Consider the following 25,041-nt stretch of genomic DNA (forward strand, 5'->3'; position numbering starts at 1 on the left):
TTTGGCACTTTGGAAATGATGCTATCTATTCCAGCAGGACGAATGGATGAGTTGATGAAGCTTCAAAACATTTTGAATGGAAGTGAAGACATTTCTCAAAGAAAGTTAGGATTCAGAATCTTTTCTTGGGTACAGTTGAGGGATACATATATAATTCATATTTAGTACTGCAATAAATTAGAGCTGTTTAAAATAGACATGGGATTTTGCTAGATCAGCGATTCTCAACCTATGGGTCGGGGCCCCATTTGGGGTCGAACGACCATTTCACAGGGGTCGCCAAACAACGCAGTCCGCCATTTTCCCCCCCTTTTCCTTAGCTGTGCTACTCCCTTTTATTCTCTTGGCTTTTGAAAGCCAATAGAATAGACTCTCTTGAATAAAGTCTAATTCTATTGGCTTTCAAAAGCCAATAGGAATTGTCCAGGCTGTCTCTGCCCTGCTGAGCCCGCCAAAAGTCCCATTCTGCAAACGGTGCTGCACCAGTTGAGTAGTCCTCGACTTACGACCGGTTGAGTAGTCCTTGACTTACGACCGGTTGGGGGTCACGGCATTAAAAAGGTTGAGAACCACTGTGCTAGATGTTGTTGTTGAGCTGCACAATCAGGGAGACCCAGCCAGAAGTGTGATAGTCAGTGATGAAGAAAAGTGAAGTCTAACAAAATCTTAGCCAAGCACCAATTTGGCATTTTTCTATTAATAAAATGATTAACCTTTCTCTCTCCTTATTACAGGACAATATTCATAACACCCAGACAGCATGTTAGATGGCTATTCAAGCTGGGCTTTCTCAAAGTTATAATTATAGTCTACTGAAGGCTAAAACCAGTAGTGGGATTCAACTGGTTCGCATCAGTTCAGAAGAACCAGTAGCTAATTTTTTGTTGCCCAGAACGGACTTCTGGAAGCGGCATCCACACAGAGAACCGGTTGTTCACATATTTGAATCCCACCACTGGCTAAAACATATAAGGAACAGTTGCTGGAATTGGGTATGTCTAGTTTAATGAAGAGAAGGATGAGGGGGGACATGATAGCAGTGTTCCAGTATCTCAGGAGCTGCCACAAAGAAGAGGGAGTCAAGCTACTCTCCAAAGCGCCTGAGGGCAGGACAAGAAGCAACAGATGGAAACTAACCAAGGAGAGAAGCAGCCTGGAACTAAGGAGAAATTTCCTGACAATTAGAACAATTAACCAGTGGAACAATCTGCCTCCAGAAGCTGTGAATGCTCCAACACTGAAATTTTTAAGAAGAGACTGGACAGCCGTTTGTCTGAAATGGTGTAGGGTTTCCTGCCTGAGCAGGGGGTTGGACTCGATGACCTCCAAGGTCCCTTCCAACTTTATTATTATTATTATTATGGATCATCTCACAGTCAGCTAGATGTTCAGACTGGATTTGGCATTTTGTCTACCTATCGAGTCCTTATCCAGGACCTGGGATAGGCAGATGTGGATGTTTGATGGTATTACAGATATCGTCGCAGGATGGAAGCAGTTCCTAGTAAGGCCGCATTTTGCAATTGACTAATAGTGAATTTGTCAATGCCAATGGTGTTCAAGTGGTGCTCCAGTTGTTTTGGGATTGCACCCAAGGAGCCTATGACTATTGGTACTACCCTTGCTTGCTTTTGCCACAGTCTTTCTATTTCTATTTGTAGGTCTTTGTATTTTGTTATCTTCTCCAGTTCTTTCTCTTCTATTCTGCTATCTCCATTATTATTATTATTATTATTATTATTATTTAATCAGTAGAACAACTTGCCTCCAGAAGTTGTGGGTGCTCCATCACTGGAAGTTTTTAAGAAGAGATTGGACAGCCATTTGTCTGAAATGGTATAGGGTTTCCTGCCTGATCAGGGGGTTGGACTAGATGACCTCCAAGGTCCCTTCCAACATTATCATCATCATCATCACCATCATCATTCTAAGTGATTCCTCAAACTGAGGAAAGCAGAATGATAGCTAACATAGGCAATCTTTGACTTATGATCACTCATTTAATGATTATTCAAAGTTACAACTGAGCTGAATAAATGTGATTTATGACCATTGTTCACACTTAACGACCACTGCAGCATCCGTGTTGCCACGGGATCAAAATTCAGACAGGTGGAAACTGGCATGTACTTATGACAGTTGCAGTGCCCTGGGGTCACGTGATCCCATTTTGCAACCTTCTGACAAACAAAGTCAAAGGAGAAGCCGGGTTCACTTCAGCGTGTTACTAACTTAAACCACTGCAATGATTCCCTTAATAACTGCAGCAAGAAAGGTTGTAAAATGGAGCAAAAGTCACTTAGCCACTGTCTCGCTTAGCAATGGAAATGTTTGCGCTCACCTGTGTTTGAAAATCGAGAACCACCTACAGCAGTGATGGCGAACCTTTTAGAGACCGAGTGCCGAAACTGCAACCCAAAACCCACTTATTTATCACAAAGTGCCAGGGCCGCATCAGCATTATGGTGCCTCGGGGGGGGGGGGAAGGAGGTGCCTCTGAGTGCCGCCTCTGGCACGCAAAAACCAGGGGCACAAAAATGGGCCACTGTGCTGCAAGGCGCAAAAAATGGCTGCCGCCGCACCACAGGATGCAGATACAAGGCGCTGTACTACGCAAGAACAGGGCAGGGCTAGTGAGTATCATGCAGGAACTAGCCCCGCCCCATTTGCAAAGCATGCATGCTCGCGGCCCCGTGTGCACATGCCCGCATATAAAATGCTTCCCTCTCCCTTTTCTTCCAGTCCACCAATCGACAATGGTTGGTGACCTCTGCTCTACCACCTCTACTCAAGCTTGCTAGTCAGCCGCTTCACCTCCTTTGTACTGGGTGGGGCTCCTGCTCTGGGCCACGGTGGCAGCCTGATGGACCTGCTGCTGGTGGCAGTGGTGCACGTGCCAACAGAGAGGGCTCTGAGTGCCGCCTCTGGCACCCGTGCCATAGATTCACCACCACTGACCTACAGTGTACATCTACGGAGGCCACGTGTCCTATAAGTGAATGAAAAATCCCAACATCATGACAGTCTAAATCCAGCCTCTGAGATTCCGAATTAAAATGGGAAAACCCTTACATTTGTTTCTTTTTTCTTTAGGAGGTTGCAAAGCTGGCAGAATGTGGATACACAAAGTTGAGATTCAATTGAAGCCCTAAATCAAGATTTACTGGCCTAACAGGCACCTGCTTCAAACAGGAAGATTTTTTTCCCCATCCCTCACAAAATTAAAAATGGACTGAGGATTTCAAATGCTCACCAACATTCCTATTCTGAGCAGGGAATTCTATTTATCTCAAACCTTATGCATGTTTTGATATGTCTGAGCATGCACGATGTCAACACTGCTAACATCGGATGTTTTTGCTTTGACAACAGTTAGAGATGCAACCATTTTCTTCTTATGTTTTACTTTTTAGATAATGCTGGGAGTGGGGATGAATGTGCATGAGAGTTTAGATGGACACAACAATACTGGGCCTAGTGTGAAAATCAAGGTTATTGAAATAAGAGGTGATAAGAATTGGCTGAGAACCAAGGTTATTGAAATAAGAGTTGATAAGAATTGGCTGGGCTGGAGAATGGAAGGGAGAGCCTGCATTTCAAACTAATTGGAGAATGTGATTTAGGAGTGTTAATTGGAGGAGGGAATTGTGCTTTGATAGTAGGTGCTCAGGGGAGGGGAATGGCTTCGATTGTGTTAGTGCTGATGCTATGCTACTCAAATAAAGATTCTTTAAAGTAAAACAATGCCCCCAAGTTCTTTGAAGAGTTTCATCTGTTGGAACCATGACACACACTCTTATTGCACTGAGGTAACTCAGGAGTAAATATAGTAAACAGTGGTTTGTATTAAATGGTGGTTTATATTACACTATCTATAATTTACACTAGAAACAAAATAGAATGGTGATTCAGCAAACTCCAACACACAGTAGTTACAGCAAGAAACGGACAAGAGAGAAAGATTCCAGCAAGGCCTTCCCTTTTATACTCAAGCTCTTAAAGGGATACAGACTCCTGCTGAGTCATTCCTAACACTGCATCATTCATCTCACATTATACAAGCTGGTTAGCTTCCAAATCATTACCTCGACATGATATTTCTGACTCTCCTGCCTTAATTTATTAGATTGCAAGTGAAAGGCACTCGGTGATCTGCAATATGATAATCGAACTGTCCCAACATGTTTGAAATAACACGAGGAATAAAATTAAAGATACAATGCAATTAAATACATAAAAAAAAACATCCATAGTGGCAAACTAACTAGAACTTCTGTGTGATTCCTCCTACTTTACTTTCAGAAAGAACCTCTTTAGAGAGAGAGAGAGAAAAAAAAATCTCTTTTATTCAATATCCTATTCAACTTGATAGGTCACACTGTTCTCGGTATCCACTGCAGAGTTAGGGAATTGTATGTCCTTATCTCATTTTCTGTTCAAATATATCTGTGCCTTCTATCTCAACTTTTGTAATTCAAAGCTTATTACAGATGGAGTTGGCAGATGCAGCGTCCTTCGGTTTTCAAATCAGTTCTAAAACGCCAAAATCCCAGAGATTTTCCTGCTACTTGAATACAGCAGTTAAAAAAAAAACACAAAAAAAACTATTAAGTTACGCTGCCCTTTTTCAGTACCATGACCTGCCAAATTTAATTATATAAGAGAGAGACAGATTGATCCACACAAACATTTCAGCCATTGGAAGCACATTCAAAGCATCAAGCGCAAACAAACAAACAGACTGTCAACCAGCATGTCCCTGAATTTTAAGGCATGCACAGAATTTGTCAACATTCATATGCAAATGTGATTACACAAACTGAAAATATATATATATATATATATATATATATATATATATATATATATATATATTTAAAGGCGAAGAGTAACAACAACAACAACAAAAAGCAAAGCCTCCAGCCTCATGCTTGTAGAGTCAGTTCAAAATTAAAATTCAGTCGTTGGAGTTTTGACTCCGTCGCTCTAAACCCGCGCAGCACAAATAAAATCGACAAAAACAAAACAAGAAAGCATTAATTGCTACTGAGGCAAATCAATGACTTCTCTTTGCTCAAAGGTGTAAGTTTGAAAAAAAAATGGTCATGTCGCTTTTCTCAGTGCCATTATAAGGTCACTAAACAAACTATTGTAAGTCCAGGACTACCTATATTTTTATAGGACATATAAGGAGATAGAATTAAGTGAAAACCCTATCAAGATTAATCTAGATCAGGGCTAGGCAACCTTGGCTCTTTTATGACTCGTGGACTTCAACTCCCAGAATTCCTGAGCTAGCCGTGCTGAGGGGAAAGGGAGAGGTTTCCAAGCTGAGCCATGCTGGCCCAGGAATTCTGGGAATTGAAGTCCACAAGTCATAAAAGAGCCAAGTTTGAAGACCCCTGTTATAAGCTCTCCTCAATGTTAAAACTATGCTGAATGCCTAAAAATGGAGAAAGGATTTCTTTCTATTTCTGAGGAAAGAGTAATTCATTTGCAGGCAAGCAAATGAATGGATTGCCAATATAGTCAATAATTAGATGATACCCAATTTAAATATTAATCCACATACAAACCAGATAATTTCATTAACTTAGCTCAGGGATATAGACAACCTTGGCTCTTTTATGACTCGTGGACTTTAACTCCACGAGTCATAAAAGAGCCAAGGTTGCTTACCCCTGGTAGGCCTTTCTTTTTATTTTATTTTTTTCTCAGTAATATCTGCAGAGAAGAAGGAATGAATTATGCCAGGCATACAAAAACATTTGTGATTGACATCATGCTGCTAAAGTGACTTTAAGCACACCTGTATATTTTAATAGCCATTTAGAGACCATGTATTTAATACTAATCGGAGATGACAATAAGTAGTATCACTGCCATTACTTAATATTTTGTAAGTCCTCGACTTACACCAGTTCCTTTATGACTGTTGCTGTGTCCCAAGGTCACGTGATCACATTTTACAACCTTCTGACAAGCAAAGTTAAAGGGGAAGCCACTTAACTACCGGGTTACTAACTTCTTCTTTGCAGGGATTCACTTAACAACTGGGGAAAGGAAGGTCATAAAATGGGCCAAGACTCACTTAACAAATGTCTCACTTAACAACAGAAAGTTTGCGGCTCAACTGTGGTCGTAAGTCAAGGACTATTGTAGTTATGCATAGAAGCCTGGAACTCTACTGCAACCATACCAACAAGTGAAGGAATTCAATAGTTATTCTGGTTACTTCATGCCAACCACCACGAAAGAATTCACTCATTAAATGTGGGCAGATATTTTGCAGAGAAATGCTACTGGGTTGTATTTGTACCATTAACAAGACACACTTGTGGAGCCAAGAGAGGCACATACAAATGTAGTTTAAGAGTTTGCTTGAATGCCAATAGCCCACTCAACAGTACCAAATCAAGCAGATGATGTTATAGAAACCAAGCTTTGAGGGATCCTGAATGCCACTCTAAACAATTAGATGAAATGGGAAAATAGAGTAGAGTAGAGTAGAGTAGAGTAGAGTAGAGTAGAGTAGAGTAGAGTAGAGTAGAGTAGGATAGAATAGAATAGAATAGAATAGAATAGAATAGAATAGAATAGACCAAACTAGGCTAGGCTAGGCTAGGCTAGACTAGACTAGACTAGACTAGACTAGACTAGACTAGACTAGAATAGAATAGAATAGAATAGAATAGAATAGAATAGAATAGAATAGAATATCTGGAATGGAATGGAATGGAATGGGATGGAATGGGATGGAATAGAATAGAATAGAATAGAATAGAATAGAATAGAATAGAATAGAATAGAATAGAATAGAATAGAATAGAATAGAATAGAACAGACTAGACTAAACTAGAATAGAATAGAATAGAATAGAATAGAATAGAATAGAATAGAACAGAACAGAATAGAATAGAATAGAATATAGAACAGACTAGACTAAATTAGAATAGAATAGAATAGAATATAGAACAGACTAGACTAAACTAGAATAGAATAGAATAGAATAGAATAGAATAGAATAGAATAGAATAGAATAGAATAGAATAGAATAGAATAGAATAGAATAGAATAGAATATCTGGAATGGAATGGAATGGAATAGAATAGAAGAGAAGAGAAGAGAAGAGAAGAGAAGAGAAGAGAAGAGAAGAGAAGAGAAGAGAAGAGAAGAGAATAGAATAGAATAGAATAGAATATAATAGAATAGAATAGAACAGAACAGAATAGAATAGAATAGAATAGAATAGAATATAGAACAGACTAGATTAAACTAGGCTAGGCTAGGCTAGACTAGACTAGACTAGACTAGAATAGAATAGAATAGAATTGAATAGGAATAGAATAGAATATCTGGAATGGAATAGAATAGAATAGAATAGAATAGAATAGAATAGAATAGAATAGAATAGAATAGAATAGAATAGAATAGAATAGAGCTGGAAGGCACCTTGGAAGCCATCTAGTCCAACCCCCTGCTCAGACAAGAAACCCTATACCATTTCAGAACTAAGGAGAATTAAGGTTTCTTCCAACTTGAGATTTTCATAGCTTTTATCCCTGCTTCTTGACACAAGTGGAAGACTAGGGTCAATTGGCAAGCAGCAGCTTTTCTATCAAACAGTGAGATCTGTTCTTGGTAACAGGGATCTCTCTCAGTACAGCTTCCTTGGAATTCTGTGCTGCGAAGGACCCATCAGTGGCCTTGGCAGGAAACCTCTAGAAAACCTGCATCGCTGTCATTAGTCCTACCAAGCAATTGCCTTTCCTTTTCTTCCAGACTGTTGCAAAACACAGTTTGCTCAAAGCAGCTAGCTCATGCATTCCCCCAACAGAGTGACAGAGTTGCAAATCAATATCCATAAAGTGAATTTAGAATTATGATTATCTTAGCTGCACCTCTGTGACAACCGCCAAATTTATATTTAGGCTTGCTTTGTTCTGGTCTGCCAAAATCCAGACAAGTGCTAGATGGCAACAAAGAGGCATAGAAAATCTCACTTTGCTCTCATTTAGTGATTGACTGGGTTTCTGTAGTCTAGATATGGTAGGTCATATGTGTGTAGTGTGTTTCACTTCGACAACAGAAAGTATCAAGCTTTCAAACCATCCTTTATGTTTTACTTTGCTTCTTTTTGTAGAGAACAAAGATGTTGGAGAAATTTAATGCATTAAGATTGAGTCCTTCCTTCCTTCCTTCCTTCCTTCCTTCCTTCCTTCCTTCCTTCCTTCCTTCCTTCCCTCCTCCTCCAATTCCCCTTCTTTCCTTCCTTCCTTCCTTCCTTCCTTCCTTCCTTTCTTCCTTCCCTCCCTCCCTCCCTCCCTTCATTCCTTTCTTTCTTCTTTCTCCATAGTTGAGTTGAGCTAATCAATGAAGTAAAATGTAACCATGTATCATTCCAATCACATCATTGGAAGGAGATACCAAGCAACCTATGATAACTTGAACAGCCCTGATGAATTCTCTATATGTGTGTAGGGATGAGACAGTGTCCTTTCCCCAAAAATGTAGATCTTAACCTTCACAGAACTGGAAACTTCTAATAATTAGTCCAGGGTGTCTTGGGAGTGGATGTGACTCAAATATTTTCTCCTCTCTCTTAGGAAAAAGCGAACAAAATACAAACCATAAACATAAAAAGCGAGCCTCGTGGCTTTTACAGTTGGCGATCTACAAAATGGCCTCCTATAATATTATTACTACGGGGCACAGAAGTTCAGCTTCCACATGGAGTATTTCTTCAGGAAGGGTGTCAAAGTTCTACAAGCCACAGAGAAAAAAATCACATCCTCTCTTCTTTCTAGGTATAGCTTTCCTATATCACACAAATCAAGCAAACAGCAAGCCTCCATTATAACTGGAAGTATCATACAAATACTCTTCTTTCCCAAAGACTGACCCAAAATGATATGTGTGTGTGTGTGTGTGTGTGTGTGTGTGTTTCCCTCAACTATTGAAGGACAAAGAAACACAAGCAAAAATTTCAAACCAGCACAATCATTATTCAAGAATTCCACGTTTCCCACCACCCTAGAGAAAGTCATGGAGGTGGTATAGCAGTGGTGGCGAACCTATGGCACAGGTGCCAGAGGCGGCACTCGGAACCTTCTCTGTGGGCATACGTGCCGTTGCCCCAGCCTTGCCTTCTCCCGTGATCCGCTCCTCACCAGCAGCCACCCTGGAGGAAAGTTGTGCCTGAGCGTGGCCCGGAGCAGCACAGCCAGGCAGCGTAGACAAGACTCTGCCCTCACGCCCCATCGTGCACAGTTGATGCTGTGGGGTGCAGGCAGAGGGCGTGGCCACCATGGTGCTGCTGGGCTACCTGGGCGATCTGCGGCGGGCCCTGGAGGCGGTGAGTGGTCTGTGGGCAGGTGGGGCGGGGGACGGGGTGGGGGCGGGGCAGGGGGTGGAGTGGGGGCAGGGCAGGGGGTGGAGTGGGGGTGGGACCAGTTTTTGGACATTCGGTCTCTAAAAGGTTCACCATCACTGTGGTATAGCATTATGTTTTGACTGGCTTTAATCTTGCAAACAAAAAAAATAGGATGCTGCTTTAGATATTCTTATCATTACAGGCTTACTCATGTAGTCCAAAATAGAAAAAAAAACAGAAGGTTTTGCATTCAGGATCTAATAGGGTTCATAAACTGATCTCTCATCCTTTCATAAAGTCTTCCAATAATAAAGAGGTTTTGTCTATTATACTGCAGCACCCACGACAATCATTTTAAAATAAGAACTTCAGCAGATTTCCACCACCTTCATCTCTTCTTATAATAGCAAACTTGTTTTCTTTACTCCAGACATAAATGACACAAAGGTATATACCGACAGAGACAAACACCTAGACATATGTGCACATATACCATTCTCCCTCCCTTTTCCACAGAAGGACTAATGAGGCCAGGAATAGTACAGAGGCATCTGGTAAAACTGTGACAACATCACCAATGTCATGATGCAGGTTGCATTCTTTATCTACCATCTGCCACCCTGTCAATCCCCTATCCCAGGGGTAGGCAACCTTAGCTCTTTTATGACTCGTGGACTTCAACTCCCAGAATTCCTGAGCTGGCATGGCTCAGCATGAAAACCTCTCCCTTTGTCCTCAGCATGGCTGGCTCAGGAATTCTGGGAGTTGAAGTCCACGAGTCATAAAAGAGCCAAGATTGCCTACCCCTGCCCTATCCTGATTACGAAGTAAAAGTAGTAAGGGAGACTGTAGTATACAGAAGAACGATAGCTCAGGGGTCGCAAACTGGCCAGTGCACGCTCACACGTGTACACACTCACCCACACTTGCATTAACATCCACGGACCCATTTGCACATGTGCACGTGGCTAGTAGCAGAGGTTAGTACGTGTGCACCTGCACAAACAGGGCCGCTAGAGTGTGTGTGGGTTGCATAGCCCATCTGCACATGCTCGCAGGGGCTAGCAACTGTGGCTAGCATTTGCATGCATGTGCAAATGGGCTGCTAGCGCCATGTAGGTGCATACAGCCCAGTTTCCGCACATGCACAAATTATCAGCTTCTCCCTTTCCCTCTGGGCCATCAGCATGAAAAGGTTGGGGACCTCTGTGCTGGATAACATGTGACACATTGGGTCATGGTTTCAGTGATAGTTCTTTACCTAAACAGGTACAGTGTAGTCATACCTGGCTCGATAATAGTAACTGTGAGAAGGATCTTGAAGTCCTAGTGGATAATCACTTAAATAGGAGCCAGCAGTGTGCTGCAGCTGCCAAAAAAGCCAATACAGTTCTAGGCTGCATTAACAGAGGGATAGAATCAAGATCACATGAAGTGTTAGTACCACTTTACAACGCCTTAGTAAGGACACACTTGGAATACAGCATCCAGTTTTGGTCACCACGATGTAAAAAAGATGTTGAGACTCTAGAAAGGCTACAGAGAAAAACAACAAAGATGATCGGGGGACTGGAGGCTAAAACATATAAGGAACGGTTGCTAGAATTGGGTATGTCTAGTTTAATGAAGAGCAGGATTAGGGGTGGCATGATAGTAGTCTTCCAATATCTCAGGGGCTGCCTCAAAGAAGAGGGAGTCAAGCTATTCTTCAAAGCACCTGAAGGCTGGACAAGAAGCAATGGATGGAAACTAACCAAAGAGAGAAGCAACCTAGAACTAAGGAGAAATTTGCTGACAGTGAGAACAATTAATCAGTGGAACAGCTGGCCTCCAGAAGTTATGAATGCTCCAACACTGGAGGTTTTTAAGAAGAGATTGGACAACCATTTATCTGCTATGGCAGGGATTCCCAACATGTGGGCTGCAGCCTATTAGCAGGCTGTGGCCTCCTAGCCACCAAGCCGCTGAACAGGCTGGCCAGTGCACGCACATGTCTGCAAGCACTCACCCCACTCACACTAGTGCCGTCGTTGCTACGCAAACACGGTGTTGTGTGGCAAAAACGGGGCAGTGCTAGCGAGTGTTATGCAGGTGCTAGTACTAGTCTATTTGCGCTGTGAGTGCTTGTGGCCCCATTTGTTTGTGCACATGTGTAAAATGCTTTCTTCTCCCTTTCCCTCCAGTCCGCCAACTGAGAAAGGTTGGTATAGTGTTTCCTGCCTGAGCAGGAGGTTGGACTAGAAGACCTCCATGGTTCCTTCTAACTCTGTTTATTCTATTCTGTTCCATTCCGTTCCGTTCCATTCCATTCCGTTGTTCTGTTCTGTTCTTCTATTATTCCATTCCACTCCACTCCACTCTATTCTGAATGACCAAGGGCAAAATAATAGTGGGCCTGGGGACTACTTCCTGCCAGTTTGACCAAGAATGACTACCCTCCGGAAGTCAATAGTAAGAGCCATCCACCCTGCCACTGGAGGGTTAGGACTGATCTCCCAGCCCTCCAAAGGGCTACCTGGATCTCCAGCACTGAAAAGTTTTTAAAATACGTTTTGGGAGGAGACCTCAATCCAGAATTTCTAGTTCAAGAAGATCCTGGCTGAAAAGTTCTAGAGATCAATCTGGTTCCAGTGCATCTTCAAGCACAGGGTTCCATTCAATCAACTCCGGTGTTTCAATATCAAAATCAGGTCCATAGTGCCCTCTATTTGAGGCATTATGCAAAACTGAGATCCATCAGATTTGGATATTCTGTGTTTGAATTCCAGTATCTCTGACATGCAGTTTACATTTTAGGGGAAAGAATGCATGAGTCTCTCCACCATAGTACATTTTCCATTTGCCTGGTAATTTATAGAAGAAAATGGCAATGGAACTTCACCGTATTAATTATTTCTCTAAACTTGCACCAGCAGCTGTCATCTGTATGCTTCTAAAAATAGAAAAATAATGGGAGTTTTTAAATTATACATTTTACTGGGAGTAGAGTCACGGCTTAGCATGTCCAGAAATACACAATTTGAAAAAAAAAAAAAAACATCATTTACATGGAAATACAATGCCAAGTGTTTGCTTTAAAATTCCCTTCCCCACAATGCTTCAGTCTACAACAGGGGTGTCACCCATACACTCAACACAAATTAAACATTTCCACTTTGATTTGGAAAAAAAAAATGAATGACTGGCTACAAATAATCACTTGTTCATAATTCAAGGCCAGACGTGGCTGGTCTAAAGGGATATATTTCCTGTTGACATTCCAAGAATGATCCTAGTAGGTTACTCATGAATTGCAAGACTTGATTAAGACTGGATTAAAATAGGATGAAGTTACTCCTAACGTTGCAAGCTCAACAAAACTCATCTGAATGAAAAACAGTTGTGTGAATGACCTGGCTAAAAGCCCAGCTGCCTTAATTCCAAGTCTCCTTGAAAGAATTCCAAGCAGTAAATTAAGTATTAAAACACTGTCTATAAGAAAAGCCAGCCTGTTTTTAAAACAATTTATGAGACTCTATTGTTACCTGCTACCTGGATCTCCTTGTCTAATTAATATATTGCATGCAAATGTGCGGGTTTATATAAAATACACACACACACACATACACACATAGATATACCAAACCTTGGATAATGACTGTGTTAAAAAGTTATAGACAAATACAAACAAAATAAAAGCTTCTGGATCCTAAGTAACACTAAATCAGGTTTTGTTTCATCTATAGGTTATTGCCCACAGTTGGATTAATTCCATCATGCTAAGTCTAAGACAAAATGAACCCAACCTTGTATAATTCAACAGACTGCAGTTGTTAAGTTAGTAACCCAGTTATTAAGTGAATCTGGCTTCCCCATTGACTGTCAACGCTGCTAACATCGGATGTTTTTGCTTTGACAACATATGGAGATGCAACCATTTTCTTCTTATGTTTTACTTTTAGAGTAGATGATGCTGGGGGGGAGAAATGTGCATGAGAGTTTAGTTAGACATAGTAATACTGGACCTAGTGTGAGAACCAAGGTTAATGAAATAAGAGACGATAAGAATTGGTGAGCTAGAGAACTGGAGGGAGAGCCTGCATTTCAAACTAATTGGCGAATGTGATTTATGACCATAAATTAGAGGAGGGAATTGTGCTTTGATACTATGGGCTCAGGGGAGGGGAATCCAGTTTTTGGCTTCGATTGTGTTAGTGCCGATGCTATGCTTCTCAAATAAAGATTCTTTAAGGTAAACAATGCCTTGAAGTTCTTTGAAGAATTTCATCTGTCGGAACCATGACACATTGCTTGTCAAAAGATCACAAAAGGGGATTAGCTGACCTGGGGACAATATAATCATCATACACAGGAGTCAGTTGCCAAGCATCTTAATTTTGATCATGTGACCATGGGGATGCTGCCACGGTCATACGTGTGAAACACATTTATAAGTCTTTTTTTTTTCAGTGCTGTTGGAATTTTGAACAGTCATTAAACAAACTCTTGTAAATCCAGGGCTACCCATAACAATTTTTCTCTTTATTCTTAATACTTTCATTCCCTCCTTTGGTGGGTTTACTCTGGATATCCTTCCATGTTGAATGAGGTGAAGCAAAGTGGCTAATACAGCAGAAGAGAGGAAATTAAACGCGGCGTTAAAATGAAAAGGACCTACATTAAGAAGCAGACAGGGGGAGAAAGGAGAGGCAGAAGGATTTTACAGTGCTGCGTATTTAAAAATTTAATTGGTGATTGTAGCAGTTTGAATGCCACCCTGGGAAAACTTGCTTTTAAAAAGGCTATTTTTTTTTAATAAACATTTTTATTTTTAAATACTTCACTCGTAATCAGTGGTATACCAGCAAGGCAGACTTTGGGAAACTAATCAAATTCCATCCAGTAAAAGAAGCAAAACCCAAAGGAATTGATTGAGTCCATCACATCGGAGGGAAATAAACCGTATCCCCCCCATTGTTTAAACTGGGTTTGAAAAGTCTTTAAAGCAAGAGACAAACATTGATCTCAAATGATATCTCCCTCAATATATATATATATATATATGTAGGTCTTTGGTTGTTCGGGTTCTCTCTCGCGTAAAATTGGAAATGTCTTGGCGACGTTTCGACGAAGTCCCATTTGTCATCTTCAGGCTGGTGTTTTCAGCTTCGTGCTTCGAATCAATATATATATATATATATATATATATATATATATATATATATATATATATATATATATATATATATATATATTCGATTCTGCAGCAAACCTTCACTTCCTTAACCATGGATTATTGAATAAAGCCCAATTGATCCATTTCGCAAATACTAAGCCAAAAATCAAGTAACTCCATTATAGCTTCAGGGAATTTGTCATGTCTATCCCAATCACTGGTAAGCCATGATTTATGGCCATGTGGGGAAAGCATGAGCCAGATCATGAACTGGTATCATGGTGCAGAAGGAAAAGTCTTCATTGTGGTTCAGTCCATGCCGGGAATAAACAACATGGCAACTGCTTTAGGAAGAAGGTTGCAGTTTATTGAAGAGGAGAGCCAGACAGGAAGATGGCTCTGGAAGAAAAGAGAGAGCACATGTAGGGAGTGGGGTTTTATACCCTTAGGAGCTTTTGTTTGGAGTTGTTTCCTGTTCCTGTTTGAGGCTTTGTATTTCCTGTGTCATGTATTCTGACCTGAGTCGGGGTGTGCCTGTTGGCATCTGTGGGTTAATCCTATTATGTCCTGTCTTAGAGTTTGGGTGGGGTATGTAGATTTTAGGAGTCTTTGTCTTCCTAAGCTTCTAGCTGGAGGGCTCCAACCATCCTGGATTATTTACATCTGCATTTCTACAGAACTGGTTTCTGCTTGGGGGAGGGAGACTTGGGGCTATTAAGAAAACTGGGCATGCTTTTCTGCCTCTTTACGATCCTTTGAGGCAATATATTTTTCTGCCCTTTTAATATTTCCTTCTCTGGGGGCTGACTTCCCACAATGGGTAAATCTATCTCAAAATTTTCTGCACTGTCATGGAACAGCACCCTACTCTATCTGGATAAAATCAGGATCTACCCTAGGACTTTTCGATGAATGAACTACAGATAGTCCTTGACTGAGCCCAGAATGTATGTAGCGAAGTGAGAAATTGTTAAGTCATTTTACAACTTCCCTTGCCATATTTGTTAAGAGACTTGCTGCAGTTGTTCAATTAGTAACATGGTGGTTAAGTGAATCTGGCTTCCCCATTGATTTTGCTTGTCAGAAGGTCACAAAAGACAATCGCATGACCCCGGACACTGCAACCGTCATAAACGTGAGTCAGTTTTCAAGCATCCAAATGTAAATCACATGATCATGGGGAAGTGGAAAGTCACAAGTCACTTTTTTCAATGCTTTTGTAATTTCAGCCACTAAGTGAACTGTGTCAAGGTAATGATTTAGAAGCTAACCAGTTGATGTAATGTATGATGTAATGTTGGGAAATGACTCAGCAGGGTCTATGTCCTTTTCAGAGCCAGCAAGGTCTTTAAGAGCTTTGTATAAAAGGGAAGGCTCCACAGATGTGTGCTCTCTCTTCTCTTTCCTGCGGTAACTGCTGTGTATTGGATATTGCTGTATTAACACATGTATGTATTTTGTTCCTGGTTTATGATATTGTAGATAGTGTATGATAAACCACCATTTAATATAGACTACTATTTATTGTGTTTACTCCTGGGTTATCTCAGCACAATAAGACTGTGCATGCTCTGACAAACTGTTGAGGACTACCTGGATATGTTTTTTAAAGTAATACTTTATTCTTTTCACCTGCACTCCTGAAGTACTTTTTTGTAATCCAGATTAAGCCAGTAGGCCACTTGATATTTTGAAGAAGCAGCAGAAGTCCCACCAAGGTTCAAGAGAACCTCATGCAGTTTAGCTGTCACTATTTACGCAAGCCTACGATAACAGAAAAACATGGTTCCCAGCCATAATACTGCAACTGAAGGAAATAATGGTTGACAATTATTGGACCCCAGGCCAATGTTTTAAAAATGCTCAAGTTTAATTTAATACCTGCCACTTAAAACAATGCTTTCCATAATATTTGTCTATGGAGATTCTCAGTCATCCAGGTCATAGTTATCCCAAAGATGTTTTTTTTTTCATAAGGCAACTGGACTTCCTTGTTTTTCTTTGAAGACGTTTCGCTTCTCATCCAAGAAGCTTCTTTAGCTCTGGAAGTCTGGATGGATGGTGGGGAATGGAAAAAGGTCCAACTGTCTGCAAGGAGTATAAATCCTTCCATTCCCACCATGCAGTCAGAGCTGAAGAAGCTTCTTGGATGAGAAGTGAAACGTCTTCAAAGATAGAATAGAGCTGGAAGGGACCTTGGAGGTCTTCTAGTCCAGCCCCCCGCTCAAGCAGGAGAACCTATGCCATCTCAGACAAGTGACAGTCCAGTTTCTTCTTAAAAACCTCCAGTGATGGAGCGCCCAAAGAAAAACAAGGAAAGTCCAGTTTCCTCCTGAAAAAAAGCATTTTTGGGTTTCCATAATATTGGACATACATGCTTGACTGCCTGCAGTAAGAAGTCCTGTATTGGAAATATATATATCTTTAACTCTTGTCAGCAAAAAGAAATCTGAATTTGTAATGTATCACAGTTGCAACTTGAGCATGCTTAACGCCCCTAGTTTGAGGGCTGCAAGGCAAAAGAGATTATATTTTAAAACAAAAAGTAGAACTGTAGTATAGCAGTCAAAATGCCAAGATGCAATCAATCAGACCGGTCTGTCTGAAAAACGTTCTGTATATATACTCCCTTGACTCAGCTGACAAAGAGGGGAGGAGAGCCGGTGGCCTGGTGGTTAATACAACTGCCTAGCATGTAGACTGCCCTGGTTCGAATCCCATAAGAGGGTGTGGCTAGCTGATGAGGACAAATGAGTCTGAAATAGCTATACTAGTCTCCCACTTAAATCTTTAACTCTTGTCAGCAAAAAGAAATCTGAGTTTGTAATGTATCGCAGTTGCGACTTGAGCCTGCATAAATGCCCCTAGTTGGGAGGACTGCAAGGCAAAAGAGATTTTATATATATATAATGCCAAGGTGCAATCAATCAGACCGGTTTATCTGAAAAACTTTCTCTCTCTCTCTCTCTCTGTGTGTGTGTGTGTGTGTGTGTGTGTGTGTGTGTGTGTATGTATGTATTGCCTGCAAAGCATGCAAGTGTTATAATTGCATAGAAACATTCAAAGCCACGTGCACTCAGGAGCCATTTCATGTGATAATTGGAACAGCTGGCTTTAGAGAAACAATGGAAACTTATCAGAAATCCCAACCCAGTTGCATCTTCATAGGGCAAACAGATGGTTCTACTATCTATCGAACAGTTCTACTCTTCACAATGATCTCACAAAAAGACACATCACAGCTTCTCCCCCCCCCACACACACACACACCTAACAGCAACAATGAAATATTCAGATGCATCCTGAACTCATTCAGTCCGCAGTAATGCAATTCAATCCTATGGAAGCATAATTGCGGAACAAAATTTAAACCTGATGTCTGATTAATTGTATTTTAAAATCTACTGGTAAGCCACAGATGGCTACTTTCATAACCTTCAAGAAAATTAAGCTTCAGACAAAGATACAGATTGTTCTTTTGGTGTTTGCACTATTTGTAACGTTAGCCCAATCTGTTACGAGAGAGACTCATAGTTTCAGGATAATGTGTTCAAAGCAGAAAAACTTACTTCTTAGCTGGCTTTGTTAATATCAAAGCAAGTGACAATCTACACAAGAGACAATTAAACAAAGGACATCCTATTTTAGGTCTTCCAAGTCATAACTTGTAGAATCAGGAATGTGACTTTTGAACTAAATCAGCTTATTTGCAAATGTAAATGTGTTTTTAAGTAAGTATTTGTATATTTGTAAGTAAGTATATACTTACCTAACACTATTAAAGTTACAATTATTGTAAACTGTGATGTTAAAGAGATTACCTTAATGTTAAATTTTATTACGGCGGCAAGGTTGCTGATTGGGCGATATTGGAAGAAGGATTCCTTGCTTACTATAGAAGAATGATTTCTCAAAGTTTCTCATTTATCAGACATGGCAAAAATTTCAGCTTATCTGAAAGACCATTCACAAGAGAGATATATTTCGGTGTGGAAAAGATGGGTAAATTTTGTACAGAATAAATATGGGATTAGGAAGTATTATTTAGTTTTTGAATAAGTTATAGTTTAAATTGGGTATGCTTGGATTTGTAGTTTTTATGTATTGGAGTTAAAGTACTTTAAAAATTTTTTGGATGTATGTATAGTGGATTGATGTTCATTTAATTTGTATGGGTTTTTTTTGTTTCTTTAACCCTGTATTCAGCTCTGGGAAGGAGGGGGGAGGGTTATGGGGTGGGAGGGGGGGTATTTTATTGTAAAAAGTTTATAAAGATTTTCAATAAAAAAAAGTTACAATTGCAGCTCTACACTATATAAAATGCAGCAGTGTATAAATACTTTTGTCGAAGAACTGATGTCCAGAACTGATGTTCTACTTTAAACAAGGATTCAATCAAAACACAAAATCAACAGAAAAGCGAAATTTGATTGTACGTGGCATGCTTACTAAGCATTGATGTTAATCATCAGTTATCCATTTTACTAAATTCTTAGTTGACTCATAATTTTCTTTCTAAGCATGGTACAAATTCCACATACTAAAGGGAGCAAATACACAGCAATCAATACCCACCTAGTTGGGATCAAAATTCAATGGCAGGTATCTGAAAAGACAATAGGATTTGCAACATGGATGGAGCATAAATCAAACCTCACAGATTAAAAAAAAACCCTGAAAGAATAGAAATGTTTTCATATAAATGCCCATTTTTCCAAATCCTTTGATGCCACCATATGAGCAGCAGGTTGACAAGTCAACCTGGAATTCCAGAAGACATATTTAAAGAATGGATAGAGACTCATTGAAAGATGCATTTTATTTGTGACCGAGATGCCAACCTACATGAAGCTACACAGATCAAGGACAATCCTCTCATGCAGACCAGAAGTGAACAGATTGCCATATCAATTGTCACAATTAACAAGAACTATAATACCAAGAGGTTAATAGGTGGCGAGGAAGGCAGGTTGTAAGGTCACCGCAGACAAGCAAGGGCTAAAAATGAAAGGCTAGCACTTGAGCAATGATTTAGGTCTTTCCTAAAATGTCAAATGTCAGGAGGGTTGCTACAATTAATATTTTATCCAGCAAGGTTTTCATGTTGTCCTAGTTCCCTGCCTTGGATTCTATGGCACAGTCCAGATTATGCATTTTGGTCATCCAGTTAGAAGGAATAACAAGCTACAGCATAAGAAATCATACTATATGGGTCAAACCCTACTAGCCAATGCTTTTGATGATATATGGGTAAAACCCTAGTAGCTACTGATTTGGTTAGATGTTTAATTCTCTAATCCCAACACACCTTATAGTAATCTTACCTCAACTGCATGGCTCCTACCTACTACTACACAGCAGCCACAGATTAGAGTTTCTGTATTTTGCCACTACCATGTAGTAGCCATCTACTACATGGTAGGGACATGTGGAATACAGTGTGGAGTTTTGCCACAATGATAGGAGAACCCAACCAATGATGTTCTGAGCTAGGAAGTTGAGACCGATTATGTCTCAAAGGATTTAAGGCTACTTGAGTTGGGTAAATGTTCCCCTAAACTTTTACCCCTTGAACTGCTGGATTCCATATTATACCAGGCTTACCTTCCAAGCTAAGCTTACATATCACACTAAGCTATGGTTTATCCAAAGCATGGATTGTTGAATAAATCAAAATGTCCAGATTCACACAGTATATACTAAGCCCAAACTAAACAAGGAAAAGGGGAAAAGAGGTGTCTATGGTTACCTCTGAATCTGTCCTTAGTTCCTGTAGCTGCAGCCTTTTAGTCAGGAAGCCAAGAGTCATATTCTCCTCCCTCAGACAATGTGAGGGCTTCTGTTCCTAAGGACCATCAGTTCTTCTGCATGTCTTCTTAAATGCTGTGAAGTGTTGGGGAATCTCAATTGCTCCACCAACAGAGGTGGGAAATCATGGCCCCACCTTGTGGGCTTCAACTCCCAGAATTCCTGAGACAGCAAAGGAACTTGGCCCTTTTATGACTTGTGGACTTCAACTCCCAGAATTCCTGAGCCAGCAAGGGAACTTGGCCCTTTTATGACTTGTGGACTTCAGCTCCCAGAATTCCTGAGCCAGCAAAGGAACTTGGCCCTTTTATGACTTGTGGACTTCAACTCCCAGAATTCCTGAGCCAGCAAGGGAACTTGGCCCTTTTATGACTTGTGGACTTCAACTCCCAGAATTCCTGAGCCAGCCATTCTGAGGGAGCAGGGAGAGGTTTCCAAGCTGAGCCATGTTGGCTCAGGAATTCTGGGAGTTGAAGTCCACAAGTCATAAAAGGACCATCATTCCCCACACCTGCTCTACAAGGAAGGAAGAACACTTTTAAACAGAGTTCTTCTGCACTGTATGAATGTCAATAACTTAGTTTGCACATCAGAATAAAATATTTAGTTAGGGCTTAGCAGAAATATGCACACACTTGGGGAACATGCTGTGTGGCTGTGTAGCCAAAAAGCCTAAGATTTTAAAAATAGTGCATAAGCCAATGTGCACTACTTAAATTATCAAAATTTATAGATCTCTGATATCATAGCACAGGGATGTCAAACTTGCCATGTCACATGACATGTGGGTGCGGTTTTGGTATGATACATCTGGCCCGTGGGCTGGCAGTTTGACACCCCTGTCATAGCAGGTAGTCACACTTAACCACACCTGACTGATCCTCAAAAGGTCAACCAGGAAAATATTACATTATTTAACATTAAACCTGGTTAATCATTGATGAGAAATGTCTAGCCAGCCTGAAGCCTGCAGGTGGACAAAATGCATGATTGATAACAACATGAAATCACGAGAGGGCTAGAACTGATTGTTTATGTCTGAGGGTGGAGGAGAGTTTAATGTTAATGTTACTTAAAGTTTAATGTTAAAAAGCTGAACAAAAAAAGTGTTTTACAAAAAAAAAAAAAAAAAGGACAGTAGATGACTCCAACCCCCAGGACTACATAGGTTTTTTTGTTGTTGTTTAAGTTGATGTCATCAATTCTAGTTTATCAGTTAAGTAAATCATGGCTTGTGATAGCTAGGAGTCAATACTAAGGTAAGTCACAATGGTTTATCAAGATATATGTGAATTTAATCAAGGCATGTCAGTAGATCACAGTTTAAGGGAACTGGAGTATCTTGAGTCTACTGAGGTTCAGTAGAACCCATCTCATTACTTAACAGTTTCATACACATACACACAATGTACTCCTTGATTAGCAATCAAAACATAATAAATGATATCCTGGTAGAGTCTACCAGATTATTGCTCATCAGCATAAGCTTATATCTCAGTTTATATCAGTGGTTCTCAACCTTTTTAATGCTGCGACCCCCAACCGGTCGTAAGTCAAGGACTACTCAACCGGTCGTAAGTCGAGGACTACTCAACTGGTGCAGCATCGTTTGCAGAATGGGATTTTTGGCGGGCTCAGCAGGGGAGAGACAGCCTGGACAATGCCTATTGGCTTTTGAAAGCCAATAGAATTAGACTCTATTCAAGAGAGTCTATTCTATTGGCTTTCAAAAGCCAATAGAATAAAAGGGAGTAGCACAGCTAAGGAAAAGGGGGGAAAAATGGCAGACTACGTTGTTTGGCGACCCCCATGAAATGGTCATTCAACCCCAAATGGGGTCCCGACCCACAGGTTGAGAACCACTGGTTTATATCTAGTCATTGAAGATTGGAAGACATTTTTCCCCCTGAAATAAACAAAACACCCATGCAAAACATGCATTCTGAATTTAGCTTCAGGGCAAAAGGGGAAAGGTTTAATCTTGTTTAAATAAATGGCACACATTTCTTGCTCAGTTAAGTGGTTAATGCACAAGCCTAGTGTAAGTTGTCTACAGAGGATCCCAAAGGGAAGGTTTGTTCTGTATCACACTGTGAATAGCCTTTGTGTAGTTTCATGCTAAATAAAGTGTCCCGACATCATTTGAAGAGGAGAAGAAGCATAACATGTAGACAATTGAATTCACGTGTTTAATATTTTATATTTATACACATGCAGAATAAGAAATTGTGCAAATCTGGATTGTTTAGCTTACAAATTATACTTGTGTTACAACATTGAGGGCAACCATTTTCTAAGGATACTGAAAAGGATTAGCCAGCATTGGATGTTGTCCATATATGCTAGGAATAATCAAGATTCATAGTCCTCTGATGTCACAGCAGGTAGTCACACCCAACCAAACTTGACTGATCCTCAAAAAAGTCAACCAGGAAAATATTACATTATTCAACATTAAACCTGGTTCATCTTTGATGAGAAATGATGAAAAAATCCTAATGTTGGAAGCTAGAGTGGAAGTAAAAAAAGGAATCCTACAAAAAGGCCCTTCAACTTTGCTGTCAAGAAAACTTCGTGGAGATGTAGTCAGCTGGAAGAAAATTTCATCTTTAGTCCAACAAAGTCGGTTGAAGGAGAACAGCCCAAGATGTAACTTAACAAGCTGTGCTGATCTCTTTAATGCAGGGGTCTTCAAACTTGGCCCTTTCATGACTTGTGGACTTCAACTCCCAGAATTCCTCAGCCAGAGTGCCTGACTAAGGAATTCTGGGAGTTGAAGTCCACAAGTCATAAAAGGGCCAAGTTTGAAGACCCCTGCTTTAATGCATGAAGTCAACTAAAATTTATCACATGCAAAAATGTATAAGACAGCATTTTTGACTTATGCACTATTTTTAAAATATTAAGTTGCCCCCCCCAAAAGACATTAGTTTCAAAATATAAAGAAATATGTCTTGTCAAAATACATTATATGGCTTTGGGGAGAGATCAGAACAATAGCGTAACACAGGGGTCTTCCAACTCGGCCCTTTTATGACTCATGGACTTCAACTCCCAGAATTCCTCAGCCAGCATGCCTGGCTGAGGAATTCTGGGAGTTGAAGTCCATGAGTCATAAAAGGGCCGAGTTGGAAGACCCATGGTGTAACAGATTGTGTTACACAGTTAAAACAATCAGTGGGACGGCTTGCCTCCAGTAGTTGTGGGTGCTCTAACACTGGAGGTTTTGAAAAAAAGATTGGACAGCCATTTATCTAGAACAGTATAGGGTCTCCTACTTCAGCAGGAGGTTGGACTAGAAGACCTCCAAGGTCCCTTCCAATTCTGTTATTCAGTTACAGTAGAGGCCAAATGAATGAGAATTTATGCTGGTAAAAGTAGTGATCAAAATTTTGACTTGCCCATGTCTCTCTTATCAACATTGGTCATTTTTGAGCTAGTGCTGCAGTGATAAATCAACAAAAGTGGTCTTATTTATTTGTTTCTTTATATCATTTGTCTAATTGCCCATCTTAAAACCAAACTCTGGATGGCTTACTACAGCCCTACCGTAAAAACAAAATATATTCAACTAAAGCAAAAAACAAAAAACAAAAGAAAACACAATACAACCCAAAATAGGAAAAACAGAACAACAGATGGAATTATTTCCACTGTCAGACTGTCTTAGGTTACGGATCTCCTAATTCGAGGAGAATTTATTGTGCTTCAACCCCTAACAGCCTTGGCAGGGCTCACTTAAGCTTCGCTGAATTTTCCAAATGCAACTTTTGATGACCACCTGCTGGTACAGCTGGTATATGTTCTAGGATGTTCACGTTCTACTAAGGCACTCTCTCTTTTTAGCCTGCCTTCCACTAAAGCATTTGTGATAGCAGAGATGTTACCCAGTCACCTTCTCTTCACAAAGCTGGGACAAGACACAAAATCAAGACACACTTGTGTGTCTGTTTTTTTTCCTAACTGAATGGGAAAATCAGTCTTGTGCATTCTCTTCTATTTCAATGGATTGCTTTCTATGCCAAAACCTCAGGTATCAAGCCCTGCTCCATTTAATTCTGGAAAACAGGATTGTCTGAAACGTAACACATACTTTGTCATCCAGTTCCCCAGACATTTCTGACCTGGTGATGCAAATTTTTTATCACATAGAAGGCAGCGTTCATGTTTCAAACATCTGATCTAGCTTTGCCTCTAACTTGATATTTATTATTGGGACATAATAACAATAGGCTACTTCTGCTGCACAAATCAAAATCATCATTAGATGGCAGGAAAGAGTCAATTCTCTGTACCACTGTGCTGCCACCTAGTGGTTATTACTAGGTTTGCATTCTAAGTAGTAGTGACAGATTTTATCTTCCTGGGCTCCAAGATCACCGCAGATGAGGACTGCAGCCAAGAAATTAAAAGACACTTGCTCCTGGGGAGGAAAGCTATGGCAAATCTAGACAGAATACTAAAAAACAGAGACATCACCCTGCCAACAAAAGTATGTATAGTCAAGGCCATGGTTTTCCCAGTTGCAATGTATGGCTGTGAAAGTTGGATCATAAGAAAGGCTGAGCACCAAATAATTGAGGCCTTTGAACTATGGTGCTGGAGAAGACTCCTGCGAGTCCCCTGGACTGCAAGGTGATCAAACTGGTCAGTCCTAGAGGAGATCAACCCTGACTGCTTTTTAGAAGGCCAGATTCTGAAGTTG

This window comes from Crotalus tigris, unplaced genomic scaffold, assembly GCF_016545835.1.
Source record: "Crotalus tigris isolate CLP2741 ecotype Arizona unplaced genomic scaffold, ASM1654583v1 scf7180000018376.1261969, whole genome shotgun sequence".
NCBI lineage: Eukaryota > Metazoa > Chordata > Lepidosauria > Squamata > Viperidae > Crotalus > Crotalus tigris.